Raw genomic sequence first — 23,674 nt, forward strand, 5'->3', positions numbered from 1 at the left:
GAGCGGAAACAATAGCTTTGAGGTGCTTTTGTACCCTGCAAACAATTCCTATCTTTTGTTCTCCGCTAATAGGAACTCGGGAGTGATTCTTCGTTGCACTTTGAGGGATAATCATATGATCCAACTATGTTAGCACTGTTGAGAGGTTGCACTAGTGAAAGTACGAACCTTAGGCCTTGTTTTTAAGCATTGCAATACCATTTTTGTGCCTGTTTACTATTTGATACCTTTCTGTTTTTATTTATTCAGATTATAAAAATATATTTCTACCAACCATATTACACTTTTATCACCATCTCTTCGCCGAACTAGTGCACCTATACAATTTTCCATTGTATTGGGTGTGTTGGGGACACAAGATATTTCTTGTATTTGGTTGCAGGGTCGTTTGAGAGAGACCATCTTCATCCTACACCTCTCACTGTTTGATAAACCTTAGGTCATCCACTTGAGGGATAATTGCTACTGTCCTACAAAACTCTGCACTTGGAGGCCCAACACGTGTCTACAAGAATAAAGTTGCGTAGTAGACATCATGGCACATGCAAATTTACTTAGGACGGCAGGGTAATATCGCATATAGGTAGGTATGGTGGACTCATCTAGAATAACTTTTGGGTTCAAGGTTTTTGATGTACAAGCAGAATTCCCACTTAGTATAGGTGAAGGCTAGCAATTAGATTGAGAAGCGGCCAACTAGAAAGCAACAACGATCATGAACATGCATTATGCATAAGTAACATTGGACACTAGCATGAGTAGGATATGAACACCATGAACATAATTATCATAGAGACTATGTTGGTTTTGATTCAACTACATGCATGAACATGTGCCAAGTCAAGCCACTCGAACATTCGGAGGAGGATACCATATCATCATACTACATCAAAATCATTTTAACACAATGTTGATATCCAAGATAAATCATTATTCACTCCCAGCTACTTATGCATGGCATGAGAAACTATAATCTCTAATTGTCATTGCAAACATGTTTAATCATAATGGGCTAAATCATGGATACTAGGTTAAACATATTTACACAAACAGAACAAGTCGAGTTCATGCCAGTTTCTCCCTGCCACGGCCAGTTCATCAAATATCGTCATTATTGCCTTTCACTTGCATGACCAAACGATATGAAAATAATAATAGTGCAAGAGTGCCATGGACTAAGCTGGAATCTGCAAAACATTTTATTCATTAGGAGAATACAAGGTAAAATGGGCTCTTTATTAGTTCAACGGTTATTCATATGAGAACCACTCAACATTTTCATCGTGGTCTTCTCCGTGGTACAACTCAAATAAAAAGAAAAGAAATTCAGAGAAACACACTGAAATATTTTTAGAGTTTTTGGTTTTCTTGAACAAGCAAATAAAAGGGAAAAGCAAAAACGAGAAAAAACTATTTACACAGGAAAGCTTCCAACAAGCAAAAGAAGAACAATGAAATCTTTTTGGGTTTTCTTTTTAATATTACTACTAAGCATGCATAGAAAGTAAACTAACTACAACTAACTTTTTTTGGTTTTTCTAAAGTTTTTCAAACACACAAGAAGAAAGCAGGGAAAATAAATCTAAGCATGGATGATACAATTAAAAAGTGTGTACACTGACAGATGAAAATGAATGGACATGAATGTAATCTCGGTGAGAAACACATACCCCCCCACAAGGTTAGGCTTTTGGCCTAACTTGGTAGTCGATCAGAAGCCTGGATAGTAGTTGGGGTTCTGAGGAGCGGGCATCCATTGATCCCACTGTTGAGGCTCCTCCTCTACCTCTGCAGCAGCCTGAGCGTTCCGGTAGGCGTTGATGTCCGCAGGCATAATCCTATATCCACCCCTGGCAACAGAATCAAACAAAGCAGGAGCGGGCAATGGAATAATATCACGAGTGATGACACTAAATACCAGGTTATATGGAACAGGGATGTTAGGAGACTCTTTATCAGTGAAATGGTGGTGATCCATGGCAGCATGGTCTATAAACCTTGGTCAGAGGGTAATCATGAGGGCCTATCTCAACCTCAAAGTGAGCCGCCAAATGAGTAGCATAAATACCACCATGAATTCTACCCTTGAATTTATTAAGGTGGAGGCGACCAGCCACAATAGCTCCTAAGCTATAAGGTGTTGTCGCCCTCTAAGGCACGACGCATAACAACAAGGTCTGGTGAGTTGAGCGCACCCACCTTCTCCCTAGCAAGCAAGCATTTTGCAATGAAAAAAGCAAAGTAATGAACCGCAGGAAAATGCAAGCCAGGGGCAGTGATAGCTGACACCCCTCTCTCATTTCCCACTGTCAAAGTGCGATAAAAAGCCTCAAACTCAGCCGGCCTAGACCCATCAGAGGGGATCATGCATATGTCACAAATTCAGTAAATGGTATCTGATGGTTTTCCGCATATAAATCAAAACTCACTTCAGGAGGATTATTTCTAGGGAGAAAAGTAAAGCTTTGAACAAAGATGTTTGTGAGGATTTGGTGCTGTTCACACTCATCTGCGATGAAGTTGGTGAGGCCGGCATTAGCAGCATATTGTGCGAATTCCTGAAGGATTCCAGTCTCTTCCAGGAACAGGGTGTGCGGCCATTCACACGGCCGTACTTCCGCCAACCACCGTGGATGGAGATCACTGTCAGATGACTCCCTAGTAACACCCTTGGAGTTCTTCTTGGAGCCAAACTTCCTAAAGATATTCATCGTTTTCCTATGAACAAAATTCTGAAATTTATTAGTGCACAAATTTTCTCAACAAAACTTCACAAAAATGATACCAACTACTCAGAGGGATACATAGAGGCCATAGCAAGCATTCAAACTACTTAGAACACTAAGAATTCAACATGAAAGCTCATCTACAATAGCACCAAGAGTAGCTAATTATTCAAAATAGGGGTTTTATCATTTATGCCACTGGTTATGTCTCACTACTCAGTTTTGCCACTAAGAATTTCAACTGCTCAAAAATGCCATCACTTCATTAGGCGCATGCTCAAAAATGCCACTGGACATCTTTACTGCCAGCTCAAATCTCGTTTGCCATGTTATAATGACCAAAATACCTATAGACCAACACGTCAGCTCTCCCTCTACCTCACTACAACAAAGTGTGGGTCCCACTTGATCCCAACATTGTTCTTATTTTTCTCTGAAATTATTCACTTACTTACTCCTGACAAGTGTCATCCACACTTATCATTGTGAGATAGAGAGATCACATGTGGGTATAGGGGAATTTTTGTCATATAAGATGGTCAATGAGTTTGACCTAACAATAACGATGTATAATGGCATTTTTGAGCAAACATCTAATGAACGATGGCATTTTTGAGATATCTAATGGCATTTTTGAGCAAGCATCTCACAGAACGATGTCATTTTTGAGAAGTAATAATTTCTAATGGCAAAACTGAGTAGTAGGACACAGCTAGTGGCATAAATGATAAAACCCCAAAATATAAACCACTAAAACAAAAACAAAATGGATAAACAGTCAAGTGACACACCAAGCAACAATCCCCCGAAACAGTTTCAGAAATGGAGCTTCGAGCAAAGAGATCGAAATCCGCGGGTTTGAGAGCAAGAACACGGGAGAGAGAGCAATGGAGATTTTTTTTCTAGAGGTAGGTGATGATGTGGTGTAAAGAGATAAGTGAGGGGGGCCAAGTGGGGACCAAAACCCACCAGGGCGCGCCTAGGGGTCCTGGCGCGCCCAGGTGGGTTGTGCCCACCTAGTGCACCTCCCTCTGATGTTATTTGCACCAAAAATTCAGAATTATTCAGAAAAAATCGTATTAAATTTTCAGGGCATTCTGAGAACTTTTATTTTTTGGTCATTTTTTATTGCACGGGAAAAATCAGAAAACAGACAAAACATGGCATTTTATTTTATTTAACTAATAAAAACAGAGAATAAAAAAACAGGGACATAAGGTAGTGCTTACTAAATTCATCAACTTCATACCGTTAAAAAATGATCCATTAATAAGGTTGATCAAGTCTTATTAACAACCACTTTCGATTAGCATGAAACCAAAGAACTTTCGTAAATCACTAAGTTACCTCAATGGGGATATGAATGTCCCCAACAATAAGCATTTCATATTTCTTTTTGACAGTAGGTAGTGGTATTTGAAAACTTCCAATAGTGATTGTCGAAGATTTTTCAATAACATTAAGACCATTCACTTGGAATTGTTTCTTCGAAAAGTGCAACGTATGCTCATTACCATTGATATGAAAAGTGACCTTGCTTTTATTGCAATCAATAACAGCCCCTGCAGTATTCAAGAAGGGTCTACCAAGGATAATCGACATGTTGTCATCCTCGGGCATCTCAAGTATACCAAAGTCAGTTAAAATAGTAACATTAGCAACAACAACGGGCACATCCTCACAGATACCGGTAGGTATGGCAGTTGATTTGTCAACCATTTGCAAAGATATTTTAGTAGGTGTGAGTTTATTCAAACCAAGTATTTTATATGAAGAGAAAGGCATAACACTAACACCAGCTCCTAAATCACACAAAGCAGTTTTCACATAATTCTTTTTGATGGAGCAAGGTATAGTTGGTATTCTCGGATCTCCAAGTTTTTTAGGTACTTCATCTTTAAAATTATAATTAGCAAGCATAGTGGAGATTTCATCTTCCGGTATTTTTCTCTTATTAGTGATGATGTCTTTCATATACTTTGCATAAGGAAGCATTTTCAAGATATCAGTCAAGCGAGTACGCAAAAAGACTGGCCTTAGCATTTCAGCAAAGCGTTCAAATTCTGCATCATCATTCTTTTTAGTTGACTTAGGTGCAAAAGGCATAGGTTTTTGAACCCACAGTTCTCTTTCTTTACCGTGTTTTGTAGCCATGAAGTCTCTTTTATCATACCTTTTATTCTTAGGTTGTGGGTTATCAAGATCAACAGGTGGTTCTATCTCAACATCATTGTCTGGTCCTTTATTATTTGGTTCAGTGTCTTCATGAACATCAGCATTATCTTTCTCATTATCACTAGGTGGATGTTCATTACCAGACTAAGTTTCAGCATCTGAGATAGAAATTTCATTACCATTATCACGAGGTTTCTCTATTTCAGGTTCACTAGGAGCATGTGTACTCCTATCATTTTTCTTTTTAGAAGAACTAGGTGCGGTAGTTTTAGCTCTTTGTGGGTCTTGTTCAATTCTTTTTGGGTGTCCTTCAGGGTAAAGTGGTTCCTGAGTCATTTTACCTCCTCTAGTTGCAACTCTAACAGCAAAGTCATGCAGATTATTATTCATTTCATCAAGCAATTCTCTTTGACATTTAGCAACTTGTTCTAACTGGGTTTGAACCATAGAAGCATGCTTTCCAACACCTCTAACGTCATTTGATATTCTAAATAACAAGTCACTCAAGCGAGCAATCATATCAGAATTGTATTTCAATTGTTTCATAACATTTGCATTGAAGTGATCTTGTTTTCTAATATAATTCTCAAACTCATAAAGGCATTGGCTAGTAGGATGCATATTGTGAGGATTATCATATCATTGAACTTCATAAGAGAATTTACCTCTACCACCTTAGGCAGTGGTGATGTATTAAGCCCATGTATTTCTTCAATAGGAGGTAAAATTTTAACATCCTCAGCTTTAATACCTTTTTCCTTCATAGATTTCTTTGCCTCTTGCATATCTTTAGGACAGAGATATAATATACCCCTCTTCTTCGGAGTGGGTTTAGGCGGTGGTTCAGGAAGAGTCCAATCATCATAATTTTTCAATATGTTATTCAATAATTCTTCAGCTTGTCCAACTGTTTATTCCCTAAAAACACAACCAACACAACTATCTAGGAAATCCCTAGAAGCATCGGTTAGTCCATTATAGAAGATATCGAGTATTTCGTTTTCCTTAAGTGGATGATCAGGAAAAGCATTAAGTAACTGGCAAAGCCTCCCCCAAGCTTGTGGGAGACTCTCTTCTTTAATTTGAACAAAATTAAATATTTCCTGTAAGGTAGCTTGTTTCTTATGAGCAGAAAAATATTTTTTAGAGAAGTAATAAATCATATCCTGAGGACTATGCACACAACCAGGATCAAGAGTATTGTACCAAGCTTTAGCATCACCCTTTAATGAGAATGGAAATAATTTGAGAATAAAGTAATAGCGAGTTTTCTCATCATGAGTAAAAAGGGTGGCTATGTCACTCAACTTAGTAAGACGTGCCACAACAGTTTCAGTCTCATAACCATGGAAAGGATCAGATTCAACCAAAGTAATCAACTCTTGGTCGACAGAGAATTCATAATCCTTACCATCAATAAAGATAGGTGAAGTAGCAAACTTAGGATCACATTTCTTTCGAGCATTCCAAGATTTTTCTTTATACTTGCATAATAATTTCTCTAGATCATCTCTATCTCTGCAAGCAAGAATATCTCTAGTTGTTTCTTCACACATAGCATAACCTTCATGTATCTTAGGCAATTCATATCTAGGATGGCTAGTTCTAACATGTGTTTCAGGAGTTTCAGTTTCAAGCTCATCATCAGATTCAACAACATCATGTTGTATAACTCTAGCAATTTGTTTATCAAGAAAGTCACCGAGTGGCACATCATCGTTAGTAAAGGTACTAGCATCATCATAAGCATTATCCATAGCAGAAGTAGCATCATCAATAACTTGTGACATATCATAATTAATAGCATGTGGTGGTGTTGCAAATTTACTTATAACAGAAGGTGAATCTAATGCAGAACTGGATGGCAGTTCCTTACCTCCCCTCGTCTTTGAGGGAAATATCTTGGTCTTACCATCCTTCAGATTCTTCATAGTGATAATTTGATAGTAATCCCAAGTGACTCAACAAATATAGCTATGCTCCTCGGCAACGACGCCAAAAAAAGGTCTCGATAACCCACAAGTATAGGGGATCACAACAGTTTTCGAGGGTAGAGTATTCAACCCAAATTTATAGATTCGACACAAGGGGAGCCAAAGAATATTTGAAGGTATTAGTAGCTAAGTTGTCAATTCAACCACACCTGGAGATTAATTATCTGCAGCAAGTAATCAGCAGCAAAGTAATATGATAGTTTTGATAGTGGTGACAACAGCAATAGTAAAAGTAACAGTGATAGCAGTAATTTTGTAGCAAGTGTAACAGTGATGATAGCAGTAGTAACTTAGCAAGAACAATATAAGATAAATTCATAGGCATTGGATTGGTGACTTTTTGGATGATATTCATCATGAGACAGTTATAACCTAGGGCGATACGACACTAGCTCCAGTTCGTCAATATAATGTAGGCATGTATTCCGTAAATAGTCAGATGTGCTTATGGAAAGAACTTGCATGCCATCTTTTGTCCTACACTCCCATGGCAGTGGGGTCCTATTGGAAACTAAGGGATATTAAGGCTTCCTTTTAATAGAGAACCGAAACAAAGCATTAACACACGATGAATACATGAACTCCTCAAACTACGGTCATCACCGAGAGTGGTCCCGACTATTGTCACTCTGGGGTTGTCGGATCATAACACATAGTAGGTGACTATAACTCGCAAGATCGGATCTAGTACATGGATATAATGGTGATAACATAAATGGTTCAGATCTGAAATCATGGCACTCGAGCCCAAAGTGACAAGAATTAAGCATGGCAAAGTCATAGCAACATCAATCTAAGAACATAATGGATACTAGGGATCAAGCCCTAACAAAACTAACTCGATTACATGATGAATCTCATCCAACTCCTCAATGACGGCCTACGAAGGAATTACTCACTCCCGGTGGGGAGCATCATGGAATTGGCGATGGAGAATGGTTGGTGATGATGAAGAACGAAGATCCCCCTCTCCGGAGCCCCAAACGAACTCCAGATCTGGCCTCCCGATGAAGAACAAGAGGTGGCGGCGGCTCCGTTTCGTGGATTGTGATAATTCTTTCTCCCTGGTTTTTTTCTGGAAAAATAGGATTTTACAGCGTCGGTTTCGGGGTCTGCGGGGCCACCAGGTGGGGACAACCCACCTGGGCGCGCCAGGAGAGGGGGCGTGCCCTCGTGGGTTGTGCCCACCCAGGTGCCCCTCTTCGGTAGGTCTTGGCTCCAAATTTTTTATTTATTATATAAAAATTCCTCGCAAAGTTTCGTTCCATTCCAAGAACTTTTATTTATGCACAAAAACAACACCATGGTAGTTCTGCTGAAAACAGCATCAGTCCGGGGTTAGTTTCATTCAAATCATGCAAATTAGAGTCCAAAACAAGAGGAAAAGCGTTAGGAAAAGTAGATACATTGGAGACGTATCAGTCATCAATTACCAAAAAGGGGGAGACTGAAAGCACACTTGCCCCCTTGGTGGTTTTGGTACACTGGTACGCGTCGGTGCTATACAAATGGTTCTTAACCCCTTTCCACGACGGCATTTGGAACCGTCACCTAGTGAGTGACGGCGATAGGGCGGTCCTTCCCACACGACCCAGAAACCATCGAGGATATGCCCTCCTGGCACACATGCTCGACAAAATGAGGTCATGTGCAACCGATGAGCGCTCAAATACGAAAATACGTACAGTAGAGCTAAAAATACAATTATATAGATGAAATTGTTTCCAGTCGCAAGTACATCCCACACAGTCAGTCCACGCTAAACATTTCCGTCCATATGTACATCCCACACAGTCGCTCCACGGAAAACGTTTCCGTTCACATGTACATCACACACAATTTCCCCCGTTAAATCGTTCATGATAGTGTTGCCATTGCACACGATATTAACAATTTTATCTTTTGCATTATTGAATGCATCACACACGATGCGTAGAAGAAATTGTGTGGCAGAGGCTGTCCATCACATACAGCTTTTATCTGGTAAACGTTTGCGCAAGGTGGCCTAATGCAAACAGTTTTGAAGAGGATGTCGTGTGTGCAGTCGATATTGATCGCACACATAGTGGATCCTAGAAACGTTTCTAATCTCCATGTCTATCGCACACGTTTCACTTTCGCAAACCATGTGCAGTGTAATCCCTAATTAATCCCTAATTTGAAAATCACATGTTTTGAATTTGAAAGTAGGCAATCACTTATTTCATATCCAACCATGTTTATTACAAATATAGGTTCAACCACGAATGCATAATTCGATGCACAGGTACATATATTGAAGAACTACAGAAGCATCAAGTAAAGAATGATGAACCATAGCTATACTAAAGACTGTAAAGAGAGAGGCGAAAGACATTTGGTTGCTGGAGAAGGTGAAGCGGAATGCCCATATTATTCCCTCCTCCATGCGTAATGCGCGCACGACTCTAGGCCAACCCCTTGAGATGGCTGCCCGTCCATCCTTCACCGTCTTCATTACGACTTTTCGATGCTCACTGTACTCTGTGTTGGGGATATAACTATTTGTGTAAGCCGCCCAGGAGGGGCCGGTTTACGCAAAGAAGGACTCATCAGAAGAAGCCCAAGATCAAGCATGAAGATGGCGGTTCAATAAAGGGTCTAAAGCCCACAGGCGACTTAAGGCCCATAGTGGTAAACCGCCATGATGGCATGACTTGTATCATAAGGTAGAATTAACTAGTCACCGAGCCGGAGACTGTCTATGAGCCGGCCGGGACTCTGTAGGCCGCAGGGCATCAACCCGTGTATATAAGGGGACGACCCGCCGGTGGCTTAGGGCAGAAAAACAACTCATCGAGAGCCAGGCATAGCGTGTCTCGCTCCCCGGTCATCGAAACCTCAAGCAATACCAACCCAACTAGACGTAGGCCTTCCTTCACGGTAAGGGGCTGAACTAGTATAAACCTCTCGTGTCCTTTGTCCCGATTAACCCAGCTTCCTAGTTGCGATGGCTCCACGACTAAGTCCTTGCAATAGGACATCTGCTGTGACAATTCCACGACAGTTGGTGCCCACCGTGGGGCCAGCGCACGGTGGATTCGAGTTCTTGAAGGGCAGCTTTGAAGGGCTCAAGGGATACGCAGTTGGCCGGATGACCAAGAGTCGTCGCAGCAAGATCTACATCGACAACGAAGGCTGGGGCCCTGACGCCAGTTCAATTGAGTATGGCTATCGGGTCCCCTTTGGCGGAATTCATGTCTTCATCAGCCGGATTGGTGAGTCGGGCCCTGAGCCGGACAGCTGCACCGACCTCGTCAAGACGGCTCAGCATGCGAAACCCGCCCGAGCTCAACCCATCGTGAAGCGTGCCTTTGTGGGTTGCATCCATGGAGGTGAACTTCCTGAAGGATCGGAAGGTGATGGTGAGCCGGGCGTCCTCTCTGACGATAATTCATCCGCCGGCTCAATAGATTCGCTGTATCAAGTTCAAGATGGCGTGCTTGGGGGCTGTTCCGATGGCAGCACTATTCTGGACCTCCCAGAGTCTCCAAACCGGGCAGGATTCTTCATGGCTGGTACTCAACCCGACCAAAATTCTACGGCTTCAGCAGCGATAATGTCCGGGTTAGGAGCAGCCGGGGCAGGAGGCCCTGTGCGCTCACCGGCTCAGGTGCTGATGGATCTCATGGATAAGCTTACGGCTTTGTTAACTGTTACAGTCATCCCTGCGAACCAATCTGAGCATGAGGCGGAGGTGGCACAGGTGCACGACGAGATCGCCCGGGTCAAAGAAACCTTAGGAGCTGAGGACGCTAGATTAGCAGTAGAGCGGGCGGCTTTGGACGTACGGGCGCAACAACTTCAAGCAGAGGCCTTGCAGCTCACGTTGAGCCTGAACGCATCTAATGAGGTAATGAGGAGGAGACATCAGAAAACTCAGTCCCGTTTACCTCAGAATTATGATCCTCGGAATCTCTTTGCTACACCCGGGGCCGGCCCAAGTAACCCGCCAGGTGCGAATCAGCTTATTACATCCGGAGCGGGAGGTCTAGTCCGGCCTCAGGGGATGGCACCGCCCAATTACGTGCCAATACCGTAGGGTCACTTCTCCAACCCCATGGAGAACTTAATTGCAACATCAGCACGTTTGGTGGCTCTCCCGGTAGATGGGGATTATCCGACAACGGTGGAAACCCGGAAGATCAAAGAACTTGTCCAAACAGCCCTGGCTCAGCAAGAGACCTACTCCTACAGCCGGGATAGGATTCACTCGACTCCTCCGCCCTAGTTAGCTCCACCTCGTCAAAACCGGAGCCCGAGTTACATTAGGCACATGGAATCAGAGGCCTTGTCAAGTAACGCTCAGCGCCGGAACCAGCCCGGCGGGCATAACCCGGTTCATGATCGAATATGTCAGGAGGACGAGCGGGCGGCTCAGCTAGCGGCTCAGCTAGCAGCCCAACAGAACTCACCGGCTTACTCGACGACTTCCGTTGAAGCGGGGGTTGCTACTAGAACCAGAGGAGTTCCTTGTCTGGTACCGGCTTTACGTAATGTACGTCTGCCCAAGGATTTCAAGGGGCCTCAGAAGGTGCCGAATTATACGGCCGATTTACAGCCTGGGGCATGGATTGAAAGTTATGAGATGGCTATGGAGCTGCTAGAGGTTAGTGATGAGGCAATGGCTAAATATTTCACCATGATGCTGGACGGAACAGCCCGTTCTTGGTTAAAGGGTTTGCCACCCAACTCCATTAGTTCATGGGCGGAGCTAAAAGCCTGTTTCATCCAGAACTTCAAAGATACTTGCAAGCAGTCTATGTCAATTGTGGATCTGACAAATTGTAAGCAGGAAGAAGGTGAATCTACGACTCATTGGGTGCGCCGGTCAAGGATATAATACATTCGTCTGACAAGATGGATGCCGGCTCAGCAGTTCTCATGCTGGAGAAGAATTGCTGCTTTGAGCCTCTGAGACAGAAGTTGGGGCGCCTTAAGCGTGACTGCAACGATATGGGGACGCTGATGGCGGCTTTAGTCAAGTATGCCGATTCTGATAGTACCAAGGATCCCACGTCTGATGAGGAAAAGACAGGGAAGGGAAAGAAGAACGGCAATGGAAAGGGTCAGGAGCATAACCCGGTGAGTCAAGGAGGCAATAAGCGTAAGGCGGACAGTAACCCAGAATTTGTGGCCAATGCACAGGGTAACAATCAGAAGCGCAAGGGAAAGCCACCCCGGTTTGGTGGGTCAGGTCCATCTCTCGAGCAACTACTCAATGAACCCTGCCCGAAACATGGTACCCGGGAACGACCAGTGACTCATTTATGGAAGGATTGCACAATCATGAAAGCTTTCAAGAATTCTAACACATTTGATGGCAATCAAGGCCCAGGCGGCGGTTCAGGAGCCGGCGGCTTTCATGGCCCGGGCGGTGGTTCAGGATCCGGTTTTCAGGGAAACCGGGTTGGTTATAATCAACAACAGTCTGGTCAAGGATGTCAGCAGCAGCAGCAGTCGGGTTATCAGAGCCATCCGAAATAGTTAAGCAGTGGGCAGTATCACGTGTTCACCACAAGTTTGTGTAAACGTGATCAGAAAGTTCAGAAGAGGGTTGTGAATTCTGTTGAACCGGCAATCCCTATTGTCTGGAGCAGGGAGGATCACCCTCCCCGGGTTGATAATCCAGGTCAACTGGCCCTAGTGGTGGCACCGCAAGTTGGTGGTTATAAGTTTACTAAAGTGCTCATGGATGGAGGTAGCAACATCAACATCCTCTATTACGAGACCTTTCGGCGCATGGGCTTAACTGACAAGAATTTAAAGACTTCCAACACCGTCTTCCATGGAGTGGTGCCCGGTAAGTCGGCGTATCCTGTGGGGAAGATTGAGCTAGAGGTGGCCTTCGGAGACGAGCATGATTCTAGGGCGGAAAAGTTAACTTTTGAGGTGGTCAAAATCAAGAGTCCATATCACGCTTTGTTCGGGCGGCCAGCCTATGCCAAATTCATGGCACGGCCGTGTTATGTGTATCTACAGCTCATGATGCCGGGTTACAAGGGTACCATCATTGTGCATGGAAGCCGAAAGGTGGCCCTGGAGTGTGAAGAGGGCGATGCGGCTTACGCTGAGTCTGTCTGTGCAGCAGAGGAGCTCAAATTTTATCAAGATAACATTGACCCGACAGATATGACTTCTCTCAAGAAGCTGACTACGGAGCATGACCCAGCCATGAAGTTTAAATTAGCTGCAGATACTAAGCTTGTTTATTTCACTCCAGGCGATTCATCTAAGCAATTCAGCATTAGTGCCAACTTGAATCCTAAATAGGAAAGCGCGCTCATCGAGTTCATCCGTGAGAACCGGGACATCTTTGCATGGAAACCTTCTGACATGCTGGGTGTACCGAGAGAACTCGCTGAGCACACTCTTAATATTGATCCGAAGTATAAGCCGGTCAGGCAATTTCTGCGGCGATTCAATGAAGAGCGACGAAAAGCTATAGGAGAAGAGGTCGCCCGGCACTTGGCGGCTGGGTTTATTGTTGAAGTTTTTCACCCAGAATGGTTGGCTAACCCGGTGCTCGTACTCAAGAAAAATGGCACCTGGCGGATGTGTGTGGATTACACGGACCTAAATAAGGCTTGTCCGGCTGATCCTTTTGCTCTCCCCCGTATTGATCAAATCATTGATGCTACGGCAGGTTGTGCGCATTTGAGTTTTTTGGATGCTTATTCTGGCTATCATCAGATCAAGATGGCAGTTAAGGACCAAGAGAAAACGGCTTTCATCACGTTCGGAGCCTTCTGCTATGTGTCTATGCCGTTTGGGCTCAGGAGTGCCCAGGCGACTTATCAACGATGTGTACAGAATTGTCTTCATGATCAGATTGGGCGCAATGTTCATGCTTATGTGGATGACATAGTAGTGAAATCCAGAGAGGCGGAAACCTTGATATCTGATCTCAGAGAAACCTTTGACAATCTTCGGGTTTACAAAATGATACTTAACCCGGAGAAGTGTGTATTTGGTGTGCCTGCAGGCAAGCTTTTGGGATTCTTGGTCTCAAACAGGGGCATCGAGGCTAATCCGGAGAAGATTAAGGCAATCACTTATTTGGCTAAACCGGCATGTATTAATGATGTCCAGCGATTGGCGGGTCATGTTGCCGCTTTGAGCCGGTTGATAAGCCGGTTAGGTGAGAAGGCCCTACCGCTGTACCAATTAATGAAGAAGGCAGACACCTTTGTCTGGAGTGATGCCGCTAATGCTGCTTTTGAGGATTTGAAGAGGCAGTTATCTGAACCGCCGGTTCTTGCGGCTCCAATTGACAAAGAGCCTTTTGCTGTTATATGTGGCTGCTAATTCACGAGCCGTCAGTGTGGCGATTGTGGTAGAGCGCAAGGAGGCTGGTAAGGAACACCCGGTTCAACGGCCGGTTTATTATATCAGTGAGGTACTCATCGAGTCAAAGCAAAGATATCCTCATTGGCAGAAACTTGTTTACGGGGTGTTCATGGCAAGCCGGAAGCTGAAGAAATACTTCCAAGGTCACCCTATCACTGTGGTAAGTTCTGCCCCCTTGGGAGACATTATTCAGAACAGAGAGGCTACAGGACGAGTCGCCAAATGGGCCATCGAGCTCGGGCCTCATGGTTTGAAGTACACGCCATGCACTGCCATTAAGTCCCAAGCTTTGGTGGATTTCATCAACGACTAGACAGAGCTACAGGCACCTGAGGAGAAGCCCGATAACACTTATTGGATTATTCACTTTGATGGGTCCAGACAGTTGGAAGGCTCAGGGGCTGGAGTTGTATTAACTTCCCCTCGGGGTGACAAATTTTGTTATGTGCTCCGGCTTATGTTTCCTTGCACTAACAATGCAGCTGAGTATGAGGCCCTGCTCTGTGGTCTCCGGATGGCCAAAGAGATGAACTTGAGCCGGGTAAGATGCTTAGGAGACTCAGACCTTGTGGCTCAATAGGTGTCAGGCAAGTGGGACTCTAAAGATCCCCTCATGGCGGCTTACTGTCGTGAAGTCGATGCTATGGCTGGATATTTCAAGGGTTACATAGTGGAACACATTGATCGAAGGAAGAATGAGGCGGCGGATGCCTTAAGCCGGCTGGGGTCTCAGCGTAAGCCGGTGCCGCCGAACACCTTTCTTGATGTTTTGCATAATCCTTCTGTTAAGTTACCTACAGAAGAAGATCTGGCAATACCAGACCCGGAGGCACAGCTGGTGGCGGCTCTCCATGTTATCCCGGATTGGACAGTGCCTTATTTGGCTTACATGACCCGGGGAGAGTTGTCAGAGGACGAGACCTTGGCAAGACAAATCGTCCGGCGGTCCAAGTCCATGACAATTGTCAATGGCGAGTTACATCATTACAGCATCACTGGAGTGATTCAACGTTGCGTGTCACCTACAGAGGGTCAGGAGATCCTTCATGAAATTCATGAAGGTGATTGTGGTCATCACGCCGGCTCAAAATCTCTTGTGGCCAAAGCCTTCCGTCATGGGTTCTATTGGCTGACGGCACATGCTGATGCGGAAGACCTGGTCAGTAAATGTGACGGATGTCAGAAATTCTCACGACGAGCCCATGTGCCGGCTCAAGAGTTAAGGATGATTCCAATTACCTGGCCGTTTGCAGTCTGGGGGCTTGATATGGTCGGGCCTTTCAAGAGATCTAAGGATAAAAAGACTCACCTCTTGGTGGCAGTTGACAAGTTCACAAAGTGGGTGGAGGCGGAGCCAGTCAGTAAGTGTGATGCAGCCACAGCAGTCCAGTTTATGAAAAAGGTGATTTTTCGCTTTGGTTTTCCACACATCGTCATATCTGATAATGGTACTAACCTTTCCAATGGAGCTATGTAAGAGTTCTGTCAACGAGAGCATATCTGGCTTGACGTTTCAGCTGTAGCTCACCCTCAATCAAATGGCCAAGCAGAATGAGCCAATCAAGAAATCTTGAAGGGTATCATGCCCCGGCTCTTGGTCCCTTTACAGCGGACGCCGGGTTGTTGGGTGGAGTTACCTTCTGTACTTTGGATCATCAATACTACCCCTAACAGATCTACGGGTTACACGCCTTTCTTTATGGTGTATGGAGCAGAGGCGGTCCTGCCAAGTGACATCCGTCACGATTCACCCCGTGTGGCGGCTGTGACGCCCCCGATTCAATCGTACACTAATCATGCACGCAAACGTGTACGATCAAGATCAGGGACTCACGGGAAGATATCACAACACAACTCTAAAACATAAATAAGTCATACAAGCATCATAATACAAGCCAGGGGCCTCGAGGGCTCGAATACAAGTGCTCGATCATAGACGAGTCAGCGGAAGCAACAATATCTGAGTACAGACATAAGTTAAACAAGTTTGCCTTAAGAAGGCTAGCACAAACTGGGATACAGATCGAAAGAGGCGCAGGCCTCCTGCCTGGGATCCTCCTAAACTACTCCTGGTCGTCGTCAGCGGGCTGCACGTAGTAGTAGGCACCTCCGGTGTAGTAGGGGTCATCGTCGACAGTGGCGTCTGGCTCCTGGACTCCAGCATCTGGTTGCGACAACCAGAAAGAAAGGAAAGGGGAAAAAGGGGGGAGAAAGCAACCGTGAGTACTCATCCAAAGTACTCGCAAGCAAGGAACTACACTACATATGCATGGGTATATGTGTAAGGAGGCCATATCAGTGGACTGAACTGCAGAATGCCAGAATAAGAGGGGGATAGCTAATCCTGTCGAAGACTACGCTTCTCGCAGCCACCGTCTTGCATAAAGTAGAAGAGAGTAGATTGAAGTCCTCCAAGTAGCATCTCCAAGTAGCATCTCATAGCATAATCCTACCCGGCGATCCCCTCCTCATATCCCTGAGGTAGAGCGACCACCGGTTGTATCTGGCACTTGGAAGGGTGTGTTTTATTAAGTATCCGGTTCTAGTTGTCATAAGGTCAAGGTACAACTCCAAGTCGTCCTGTTACCGAAGATCACGGCTATTCGAATAGATTAACTTCCCTGCAGGGGTGCACCACATAACCCAACACGCTTGATCCCATTTGACCGGACACACTTTCCTGGGTCATGCCCGGCCGCGGAAGATCAACACGTCGCAGCCCCACCTAGGCAAAACAGAGAGGCCAGCACGCCGGTCTAAACCTAAGCGCACAGGGGTCTGGGCCCATCGCCCATAGCACACCTGCACGTTGCGTGGGCGGCCGGAAGCAGAACTAGCCCCCTTAATACAAGAGCAGGCTTACGTTCCAATCCAGCGCGCGCCGCTCCGTCGCTGACGTCTGAAGTGCTTCGGCTGATACCACGACGCCGGGATACCCATAACTACTCCCGCGTAGATGGTTAGTGCGTATAGGCCAGTAGCCAGACTCAGATCAAATACCAAGATCTCGTTAAGCGTGTTAAGTATCCGCGAACGCCGAACAGGGTCAGGCCCACCTGTCTTCTAGGTGGTCTCAACCTGCCCTGCCGCTCCGCCACAAAGTAACAGTCGGGGCCGTCGGGAACCCAGGCCCACCTCTACCGGGATGGAGCCACCTGCCCCTTCAGCCCCCATCTCCGAACAGTATCACAGGTAATGTAACTGTGTAAAGTATATCATATATGCCCGTGATCACCTCCTGAAGTGATCACGGACCAGTAGTATAGCATGGCAGACGGACAAGAGTGTAGGGTCACTGATATAACACTAGCATCCTATACTAAGCATTTAGGATTGCGGGTAAGGTATCAATGACTGTAGCAGCAATGACAGGCTATGCATCAGAATAGGATTAATGGAAAGCAGTAACATGCTACACTACTCTAATGCAAGCAGTATAGAGAAGAGTAGGCGATATCTGGTGATCAAAGGGGGGGGGGCTTGCCTGGTTGCTCTGGCAAGAGAGAGGGGTCGTCAACTCTGTAGTCGAACTGGTCAGCAGCAGCGTCGGTCTCGTAGTCTACCGGAGAGAAGAGGGGGAAGAAATAATGAATACAGAGCAAACAAAGCACCACAAAATATATCAAGGCAATACGCGGTGTTCGGTGTGCCCTAATGCGGTAGTAGGTGATACCGGTGAAGGGGGGAAACCCCCCGGGAAAGTATTCCCGGTGTTTCGTGTTTTCGGGCAGAGGAGCCAGAGGGGGAAAGTTGCGGGTTCGATAGGTTAGGGGTGTGTGGCGGACGAACGAACCGCGTATCCGGATTCGTCTCGTCGTTCTGAGCAACTTTCATGTAGAAAGTATTTTCATCCGAATTACGGATTAAAAGATATGATTTTCTAAAGATTTAAATCATTTTCTGATTTTAATTATTTATTTAAACCCAACATTATCCATAACAGTGAATGATGACGCAGGCATGACATCAGAGTGATGTCAGCGGGTCAACTGGTCGGTTGACCAGTCAAACAGACAGGTGGGTCCAGTGGGACCCACATGTCATTGTCTGATAACTAATTAACCAGGTTAATTAGTTTAGTTAACATATTAGTTATGTTAATTAACAGTAGTTAATTAGTTTAATTAGTTACTAGGTTAATTAAACACAATTAATTTAATTAATTAATTAATAATTTTATTTATTATTATTTTTATTCTTTTACTTATTTATCTTCTTTAATCCTTTTTTTTAAACGTTCAGGGGGCATGGGGCCCCTGTGTCATAGGCAAGGGGGGTCCTAGCAGGCATGGGCGCGCGGGCTAACGGGCATGGGGGTGCCAGGGCAGAGCCCGTGAGCGCGCCAGCGCCGGTGCGGTGACCCAGGGGCGCCGCGGCGGATGAGGCCGGGCGGGCGACGGCAGTGGCCCAGGCAAGCCGGCGCAAGAGGCGAGGCCCGCAGCAGGAGGGGTCACGGGAGGCGGCGGTCGGTGCGCGCAGCACAGCGGGGCCGCGCGAAGCTGAGCGAGCTATAGAGGAGGGGCAATCGATGAGCGGCAGCCAGCGCAAGTGGGGAGGCGCGAGCGGGGGGGGGGGAGCACGAGCTCGGGCACGTCGGCGTTGGCACCCTACGGCGAAGTAGTGCGTAGGAGGGAGGGAAGGCGACAGAGGGCCTCACGTTGCTGTTGTAGGGCATTTGGCAGCGAGCTCGAGGATGGCCGGCGACGGGGACGACGGAGAAGCTGCGGGGCGAAGGTGGCAGCCCACAGGCGCGAGCGTGCTCGCCGGGGTCGCGGGGAGCCGCGGTGGACGCGACCAAGACGGCGAGGCACCGGCACGGCAGTGGTGGCGGAGGCGGGCACCGGTCGACGAGGGGACTCCGACGTGGGGAGCAAGGCGAGGGGAGGCCGGATCCGCGACGGGGCCTCCGGGATCCGTCCATCTCCGGCGAGGAGGCGGCTTGGCGCGGTCGACGCGGGCTCCGGGCGACGACGGACGGCATCGAGCGGGTGCAGGGCGAGTGGCGGTGTCGAGGGACGAGCGGGGCGATGCGGGATCGGGGTCGGGGTCGTTGCCCCCGAGCCAGATCGAGGAAGCAGAGGGAGGCATGCGGGGAAACAAGAGGGGGGAGTGGGGAACGAGGGGAGTGGGGGCGTCGGTCGTCTAGGGTTAGGCCGGGTGGCGGCTGGGCCGACTGGACCGGCCTAGTGGGTCCAGCGGCCAGCTGGGCCGTGGCCCAGTGGGGGGGGGGGTTCTTCTATTTCCCTTTTTTTTGTTAGTTTTGTTTTCTGTTTTTTTATACTTTGCTTTCTTTTAGTTTCCTATTATTTTAGTTTTAGTAAATTACCAAAGTGGCACCTAAATAGGATTTTACAAATTATGCCACTGCCACAATAGTTTAATACTTATAACAATTTAGTTTGAAAATGTTTATTATTTTTAAAGCATTAAAATAATTGTTTTTGCTACTCTTTTATTCATTTAACAGTATTTAAACATTTTATAAAAGTGTGGTTTCTCCACCATAATTATCTATGCAATATATGGTTCACTCCGTACATTTTAGTTTTAATATTTGAAAACTTTTATTGTTTGCCTATTTTTGAATTTGAATTTGAATCGGTTTCGAACTAACTCGAGATTAGCAACTATAAACGAGGTGACGTGGCACCATTAGCAGAGGATCACTGTAGCTTAATTACCCGGGCGTCACAGCGGCTTATGTTGAGGAAGACAATGAAAAGCTCGGCAAGATGCACTTGACCTGTTGGATGAAGAGCGAGACTTGGCAATATCCCGCTCGGCGATTTACCAGCAAGACCTGTGTCACTACCACAGCCACCGGGTTAAGTCCAGAACCTTTCACGAAGGCGACTTAGTGCTCCGACTCATCCAGGATCAATCTAACATACACAAGCTATCCCCTCCTTGGGAAGGACCCTTTGTGGTCAGCAAGAATCTGAACAATGGATCATACTACCTTATCGATGTTCGAGAGCACAAAGACTCACGTAAGTCGGAGGAGGAGACCCGTCGGCCGTGGAATATCGCCCATCTTCGGCCTTATTATATTTGAGCCATCAGCTCTAATGTGTATATACTTATACTATGTTACATCAGGTTGTTAAGAACCGGGTGAACTTATATGTGCCAATTTTCAGGAGTTAAGTTTACCCTCAGGGGTTGGTTTATATAAGCCGGAAATAACAGCTATGAGCACTACAGGGCAATGCAAGGTATTTTTGCAAAGGACATAACAGATTCATACAAACTACAAAGAGAATAATGGCGGCGGCTTATGCAAGTATTAAGGGCCATAAGCATGCGCAAAGGCATAGCAAAACTCAAGGTATCTTTTACTTTGTTACAAGACTCCCCGAGTCTGAATGATGCATTGTTTTCTACGATGACATAAGCAGGTGGTGCCTAACAAGCTACTCTTGGGGTTGACTTGAAGCCCCCGGGTTATCCTTCTCCGTCTCTCCGCCGACTGCTTTGTCCTGGAAGGATGATGAGGCCCAGTCAATGCCACTCAAGGCTTCAAACTCAGCTTCATCATCTATTAAACCGGTTGGGTCGACTTCAGGAGCAAAGGTGTGCTTACGGGTTGGAGGGATCAAGCTGACATCGTCGTAATGCGGCATGGGGATTCTCCGGTTCTCCTTGTCATAACCCGGCTGACACTTGGTGAGGTCAGTATCGTTCCCAATAAGAGTAGCCACCGGACGTATATCCTTCACACAGGCGGTGAAATCCTTATCATTAAACACGGTGCCATCTTCCTTTAAACTTGGATACCCAAGAGCAATGTCAGCGGGATCTAGTTCTGGAAGCCATGCCTTGGCCCGGCTCAATGCGGCTATAGCTCCGGCTCTTGCAGATGCTCGTCTTAACTCTTGGATTCGCTGAGGTAGCACAGCAAGCCGCTTCAGCACATCTTGCAGGAGATAAGGAACATCGTTTGATAAAGCCACAATGGCCAGAGCACATTGTGACCCGGTGTAGAGTTGTTCCACTAGAGTATAAACCGCCTTCAGCTTGATCACCATGTTTTGCTCAAGATTTGTGCTCCTGGGGCCTGCGTTATTAAGCATATGGTGAGTCAGAGGAGACAACTGAAATGGTCATTCAAGGAGTTTTGCAATGTTTAAGGTTTGGAAAAGTCACTCACCGAAGATTGCTGAAACCATTCGAGATATCTGGCGCTTTAAGTCGGACAGTTCGGCCGTTGCTTCCGCAAGCGATGCCTCTGCTGTCTCGGCCCGGGTCACCAGTGCGGCCTTTTCATCAGCCTAAGTTTTCTTCTCTGATTGAAAATTTTGCTTCAACTTCTCTTGTTCAGAGACGCTGAATTCAAATTTGGAGTTGGCCTTTTCAATTTCACTTTCCTGGGTTGCCAGGCGATTCTTCAAATCAGCAATCTCCGATTCAAATTTACTTATGGTGGCATGCATTGCACCAGATAGTAGTAAAAGTTACGGTAAGTACTATTAAGTCCCAAGCACTTTGCAAGCAAAGATACTTGACACTTGGGGGCTAATGTATACCGAAGCTTTCTAAATTATTAAGTCGGTTCTGAATATTAAGTCCCAAATACCTTGCAAGCAAAGATTTTTGGCACTTGGGGGCTAATGTATATCGCAAGTTAAAGGTATTGTGTTACATCCGGTTCAATTATTTTTTTCTTTAAGCCGGGTAAGTAGCTCTAACAATTTTTCTAAGTCTACAGCATATTTATTCATAAGCAATAGACTTGGGGGCTGGTACAGTAAGTGTGATTGAAAGTAAGTTAGCATAAGTCATACCTCAGATTTTTGTTGTATCTGCTTCACCATGTCAATTTCCAGGTCACGGCTGCTTTGTACTTGATTGATATAGCCGGAGACAATCTCTCCAATACTCAAATGAGTATAGTCAGCGACATCCAGCTTGGCCTTCCGGCGTTCCACCAATTCCTTTTTAGAACACTTGGCAAGTGCAGACGGCTGTGCCGGCTCAACAAATTAAGTCTTGAGAATTTCAACTTCCTGATCATTTTCCTTGGCGGGGCTAGGAGCCTTCGGGTTACCAGAATCGTTGAGGGTTTGTTCAGTAGGCGGGTCAGAGGAAGATATAGGAACATCATGAGACGGTTGAGGCGGCGGCTCGTGAGCAGAGGCATCAGGAGTAGCTATGCCCAACTCTGGTTCAGTCACAACCGGCTCTTGGGGCGGCTTATTCTTTTTTGCCCCTTTGCTGGGCTTTACTTGCACATTGTGGAAAAGGTAGACAAGTTAAATACAGCAAATATGAGTAAAATAAAGCATAAGGTACAAAAAGTTTATATTACCCGGGAGCAGTTTTGAAGGCTGGCATGTTGGACTGCATAGACTCACCAGAGGAAGGTGAAATATCCTGATAGTTGGAGTCAGAATAATTGAGAGGCTAACAAATGAAGCCTACCAAAGGAAAAAGAAGGTGTAAATCGGAGATAAACTCAGTCTGGCGTTTCCTGGTCACATTAGGTAAGCCGGAGGAGAGTTCCGCGTCTTTGCTGCTCCGGGTCTGCCTCCGGCTCTCATAATTCTGTCGCTTCAAAAGAAAGTCAGGATCTTGGTAAGCCAAAGGATGTGAAAATCTTACTTTTTGGGTTACTCTTCGAATTTTCTGACGCGGCTGAAGCTCGGAGTCGGAGGAGATTACAATTACCTCTTCCTCGAAGGGTTGGCTGTTGCCCGTGTCTTCTTGAAAGAAGGTTAGCATCAGTAAGGTAGAAATAAAGGAGAAAGGGAATTTCAAAGGTTACCTCTTCCTCATTATCATCAGTATCGTCAAGCTGAAACAGCTCAGAGGCGCTTGGCTTCCTTTTCCTTGAGGTGGTGGGCTTGGTGGTTTTCTTTTCGGCTCTCTTGGCCGCCCTGGCTTTCTTGGCCGCCTCATGATCATATTGCGTGTTCCAGAAGCTATCATTTGCCTGTAAAAGGTTATAACTAGTTATGTGTAAGAATACAGCCTAACATGATAAAACATAACCCGATGGCTGGAAACTTACTGCAGGGGCCGGGTTCTTCTAGCAAAAAGGTAGTAAGCCGAAGGCATTACTATTCACTATGCCCTCTTTCAACAAGGACTGAGTTGTTGCTTCCACTATGTCATCTGGTAAGTCTTCAGGGTTATGACATTGAGGGTCATTCTTCTCGCCTGAATAATTACACATTAAGCCGGGGCGGCGGCTTAACGGAATTATTCTCCAAGCAATCCAAACTCGGACCAAGTCAATGCCATCTAAGTCGTTCCCTAAAAGAGCTTTAATCCTCTTGATTTTGGGGGTGAGTGGCAGGCGTTCAATAGCTGTCAACTTATCCGGCAGCGGGTGAGTAGGTTCAAGGCGCAATGCACGGAAGTCGGGCAGTGGATTTTCGCCAGCCGGAGAAGTATCTTGGCAGTAGAACC

The sequence above is a fragment of the Triticum aestivum genome, chromosome 1A (genome assembly GCF_018294505.1).
Source record: "Triticum aestivum cultivar Chinese Spring chromosome 1A, IWGSC CS RefSeq v2.1, whole genome shotgun sequence".
NCBI lineage: Eukaryota > Viridiplantae > Streptophyta > Magnoliopsida > Poales > Poaceae > Triticum > Triticum aestivum.